Below are 5,816 nucleotides of genomic sequence, written 5' to 3'. Positions count from 1 at the left end.
CCCCGTTGCCAGAGACTGTTGCCTTAATCATTTTTGTGAAATTTTTCTTTGCAATTTGGTTTTTATTTTATTTTTATTTTTTTCTTTACTAATTAATATTTTTCTCTTTCCCTTTATTATCATTATTACTTTATTCTTTAGTTTTTTTGTGATTTTTTTTTCAGGTCATCATGAGCATAGATTGAATCATCGATTTACTCCTTGTAGACCTTGAAATTGAGCGGACATTTAGAAAAAGAAGATGAAAAAAATTATCCTAGAGACAAGCCATAAAAAATGGACCTTGAAAAATCAAAATGATGTTCAAGGGAATAGAGTCACTAATGCTCAAAATCCAATCCTTATTGCTGATGATAAGAACCGACTCATAATACAGTATGTTGTGCCACTTCTTAACAAACTAAAATTAGGAATTAGAAGATCGAAGATCGAGGCGCCACATTTTGAATTGAAGCCTGTGATATTTCAAATGCTTCAAACAATAGGCCAATTCAATGGAATGCCCACAGAAGATCCACATCTTCACCTTCGATTATTTATGGAGGTGAGCGATTCCTTTAAGATAGCTGGTGTAACTAAAAATGCATTAAGGTTGAAGTTGTTTCCATACTCGTTGCGAGATTGAGCACGAGTATGGCTTAATTCATCACCATCCAATTCAATTTCTACTTGCCAAGAATTAGTTAGATGCTTTCTGGTAAAGTATTTCCCACGTATCAAAAATGCTAAGTTGAGATCACCACTTTTCAAAAATTGGATGGCGAGTCCTTATACGAGGTATAAGAAAGATTCATGGAGTTACTATGTAGATGCCCTCATCACGAGATTCCACATTGCATCCAGTTGGAGATGTTTTATAATGGTTTCAACGCACACACAAGGTTGGTGGTAGATGCTTCTGTAAATGGTGCTCTCTTATCGAAGTCTTATAGTGAGGCTTAGGAAATCATTGAGAGAATAGCCAATAACAACTACCAGTGGCCAACAAATCAAGCAACTTCAGGAAGACGACTTGCAGAAGTGAATGAAGTAGATACCCTTACTACTAATGGTTTAAAACATGTTGCAGTTCAGCCACCAATCCACTATCAAGAAGGTGGACCAAGCAACACTTACATGAAGCATAGACTGAATCAACCTCTTGGTTTCAATCAACAAGTTCACAACCCACTGCAAGTTGGACCTTCAAATAATTTTGAGAACTTGTTGAAGGCATACATTTTTAAAAATGATGCATTGGATCAAGGCCAAGCAACAACATTAGAGAATCTAGAAAATCAAGTAGAAAAATTAGCTAATGAGTTTAGAAATGAACCCTAAGGTGCTGTACCAAACAATATAGAAAATCCTCTGTCAGCCAAATCTTCTATTCTCGAGAACTTATTAAGAGCATGCATGGCGAAAAATGATGCAACTTTGAGAAATTTGGAGAGCTAGATGGGGTAACTAGCCAACGAACTTCGAAATAGACTATATGGGGCTTTGCCTAGTGACATGAAAAACCTAAGAAAATCGAGCAAGGAGAATTTCAAAGCGGTCAATTTACGAAGTGTAAGGACTTTTGATCCCAATAAGGTTGAGGTTGAAGATGAACCTCCCTAGAAAGAGGAAAATCAACCAATAGTTGATATTCTTGCACCAGATAAGTCAAATTCTGGAAATTCTAAAATGGTAAAAATCTAAGCAAGTAAATTTTGATAAGCTAACCTCTTCATTAGATGCAAAAATATTACCTTGGAAGTGTAACAACCCATTTTTAATCAAATCAGAATAGTGGTTTTGGGACCACAAATCTGAGGTCAAAATATTTGCTTTATTATTATTTTAATTTTTATAGCATGATTGAATGATTGTGTGAAAGTTTCGTGAAGAAATTTTATCATTTGGTTGGTTAATTAGGTAAAAAGGACTAAATCTCGTAATGTGTAAAAGTGATGTTCTAATAGCTAAAGGTGTCTAATAGCTATAGAACCTTAAAGTTAAGGTCCTTAAGTAGAAATTAGACCATTATTATGATAGTGGATGATAATGGCATGGCAGAAATGAAATTTTGATTTAATTTAAAGGTTAATTTTGGTATTTGATTATTAAAGGTTATTTTAATTACAACAAAACACAAAAATTTAAAGCATTCATCTTCTTATGCCAATTTTTGAGGCGGAAGAAAACCATTTCTTTAGGGTTCATTCGGGCAAGCTTTCCTAGCTCATTAAGGCACGATTTTTGTCCTAGTTTTAATGATTTCTACGTTTTTGAGATCGTTGTAGCTTGTACTAGCTAGCCCAGGGACTATTTTGCAAAACTGTTAAAGATTTTGAAAGTTACCATTGATGAATATGATTGAGTTTTGATGATTGATGATAGATTTTGAATGGTTGTTGATAATTAAATAAGTTTTGTTAAGTGATTTTTGGTGAAAATGCAAAATAGGGATTAAATTGTGAAATGTGTAAAGTTAGTGGTTAAAATTTGAAATAAATGAAAAATATGGGCTACTAGGGGCATAATAGTAATTTGGCTTGCATGAGTATATTTAGAATTTCATTAATTTGTGATTTTATGAAATAAGGACTAAATTGTGAAAAATGTGAAATATTAGGGGCAAAAGTGTAAATGTGCTTTAAAGTGTGTTTTGGATTAAATTGAATGAATAGATGATTAAATAAGTTAGTTTTGAATATATTTAGATCAAGAAAGGAGAAATACAGACTTGAATCGTGGAAAAGATAAAGTACTCGATTAATTGACAATTTCGTCGTTTATACATCCGAGGTAATTTCATATGTTATAATTTCATTTCAAATGTATTCTATATGCTTTGATATAGCATAAATTGTGATTATGCGACTGTAGACAAGTTTGGAAATGATTTGATAGTTGGAATCTTGGTTGAACTTTAAGAATGGTTTAATATAAGACATGTCATTAGCGGATACAGTGAATTGGCTTCGGGCCATGATATAGCACTTCGGGTGCGAGATAAACCGATTTGGATTTGGGCCATGCATATCAGCTGATTTGGCTTCGGGCCATGATATCAGTACTTTGGAGATAAGTTACCTTGATTTGGCTGTGGGCCATGGTATAGGTACTTATCTTGTGAGATCCTTGAGTATTCGACTTCTATTCTGAATGGTTCAACAGGTAAATGATAGACGAGAATGTGTATGAGATTGGTACGAGATAGTACAGGCATGTGCATAAACTAATTTAACGTTGTATCAAAGAAATGATGATGAAAGTGTATAATTTTGTGAATGAGTATTTGAAAGGTTTGTTAGCTAATGTAAGCTACATATTAGTGTATTCAAATTATTAAATTATGTTTATGTGATTGCATTAAATTATGTTTATGTGGTTCGAGGCTAAACCAATATCTCAGGAAATTTTGGAACACTTAGAAAATTTTACAAAATACAAGGGACACACGCCCATGTGGCCCTACTATGTGTCTCACACGGCCAAAGACATGCTCGTGTCACAGGCTGTATGGACATTCGAAATTGTAACACATGGCCATGTCCCAGCCCGTGTCTGACCCCGTGTGACTCTCTGACTTGGGTCACATAGCCAACCACATGCTCGTCTGACCAGCCTGTGTGCCCTTCAAAATGGCCTCACACGCCCGTGTCCCAGGCCATGTGTTAGGCCGTGCCAATCCTGTAGGGTATATTGATCGCGTTATTTCATGATAGGTTTTAAATATTTATAATTAATCGTTCTTGAAACTAACTATTATCGCGATATAGGCAAGTGTACCTATCAAACAATAGTATAGTTTTAGCAAGACCGGATTGTCGAACCCAAAGGAACTAAAAGTACTAGTAATGACTGTCTTTTTATTATCTAGCCTAAGAATAATGGGGTTTTGTAAGAATAATGGGGTTTTGTTTTAATTAACTAATTATCTAAACTAAGAACTCACAGAGAAAAGAATTGGGGAATTTCTTTTGGGAAAAATCGATTGACTTAAGACAATACCTAAGGAGAAATCCACCTAGACTGTACTTGTTATTCTGGCTCCGAATTGGACGATTTATTCATTTAACTTGTTCCGTAGAGATCCTTAAGTTATGTTATTATCCCTATTCAAGACTAATAACGTCTAATACTTAGATTGAATAACCGAGACTTTTCTCTAATTAACACACTAGGGTTGCATTAACTCGATCTATAGATCCCCTTATTAGGTTTCACCTTAATCCGACAAAATCTTGTCACCCTATGTCTAGGCGTGTAATCAACTCCGCTTAATTATGATAAATGTACTCTTAGCCAGGGTCTATTCCTTCTCTGAATAAGAGCTTATCTTGAATCAGTATCCTGGGATATCAAAACAAGAATTAAGAACACATAATTAAGAACAAGTTAAATATTTAAGCCACGGTATGAGAGCCAGTGTAAGACATGTCTGGGACATGCATCGGCCTTGAGATATTTAAGCCAGTGTAAGACATGTTGGGACATACATCGGCATTGAGACGAGAGCTAGTGTAAGACATGTCTGGGACATGCATCGGCCTCGCAATACACAAGCTAGTGTAAGACCTCTCTAGGACAGAAGTTAGCTTGTACTGTGTCAGTGTAAGACCTATTTGGGACATGGCATCAACACCGATGGATGAAAGCCAGTGTAAGACCATGTCTGGGACATGGCATCAGCATCTTAACCCATGTTAGGGCTATTGAGTATCCGATAGCATTCCAAATGGTTCAACAAAAGGTTTATGATTTAGATCAAAATGAGAAAAGTCATGATCATGTGGTGAGTGGTACAGCTACCTAATTGAAATGTATGAGACATGGGTTCAATGTATGCAATATGAGTTGTATTGGATGGTGATGAGTAAGTTGTACTTGTGTTTATTTATGGTATTAATAAATAATCTATGAAAGGTTATAAGCATATTGCCTTATGATAAGTAGTTGTTGTTTATTTTTATGCAACTTACTAAGCTCTATGCTTACCTTATTTCCCTTTCCATTTGCTTATAGTGTCGCCATAGTAGCTCAAGAATCATCTCTACGTCGGAGAAGCCAGCCACACTATCATTCGAAGCACTTGGTATAGTTAGATCTTTTATTTTGATTATGGCATGTATAAGACCTCGACATTTAAGTTTTGTGTCATTGTTAGTTTGCCAAATATGTTGGCTTACTTTAGCATTTGATTCATTTTGTATAAGGCCATGGAAAATGGCTAACATTGAAAGTTATTATGTGAATGCAAACTAGCCTTTCATGAATGTGAACTTGTTAGCATGGTTGATTATATGTAATGTACAGGGGTCTTAGCTATGGTTTTTTGGTTGAGAAATCATATTAAGTTAATCTTTGATGTGTTGGTTGATGTTAGATTTTGTCCTTATCCCTAAAATCAAAAAGCCCATTGAGATGACTCACTTCCGACCAATTAGCCTATGTAGGGTGATATACAAAATTGTTGCTAAAGTTCTGGCAAATCGGTTGAAAGACACTCTCCCGACATGCATTAGTCAAAATCAAAGCGCCTTTGTTCCTGGACGAATGATTCACGATAATGTCTTGATCGCTCACGAGTTGGTTCACTATCTTCAAAGCGCTAAAAATGGCCCAAACAAAGGCTTTGTGATCAAGCTCGATATGAGCAAAGCCTATGATAGAGTTGAATGGAACTTTATTGAAGAGGTGATGAAAAAAATGGGCTACGCAGAGGCTTGGGTGACTAAGATTATGAGCTGTGTTCGATCGGTGCGGTACATGGTCAAATGCAACTCAGCCCTGTCTGATACTATCGTGCCGAGAAGGGGACTTAGACAAGGGGATCCTATTTCTCC

General features: G+C 35.7%; 1 non-coding gene across 1 annotated transcript; it reads right to left on the bottom strand.

The window, feature by feature from the left end:
• Positions 1–720: 720 nt before the first annotated feature.
• On the bottom strand, positions 721–827 carry LOC121213403 (small nucleolar RNA R71). Its single transcript, XR_005908785.1, has one exon. It is a non-coding gene; the product is annotated as a small nucleolar RNA R71 (small nucleolar RNA).
• Between the last annotated feature and the right edge of the window lie 4,989 nt (positions 828–5,816).

Source organism: Gossypium hirsutum, chromosome A13, assembly GCF_007990345.1.
Source record: "Gossypium hirsutum isolate 1008001.06 chromosome A13, Gossypium_hirsutum_v2.1, whole genome shotgun sequence".
Taxonomy (NCBI): domain Eukaryota; kingdom Viridiplantae; phylum Streptophyta; class Magnoliopsida; order Malvales; family Malvaceae; genus Gossypium; species Gossypium hirsutum.
The sequence above is the reverse complement of the archived record's forward strand: the minus strand, read 5'-3'. Positions and strand labels throughout refer to the sequence as shown.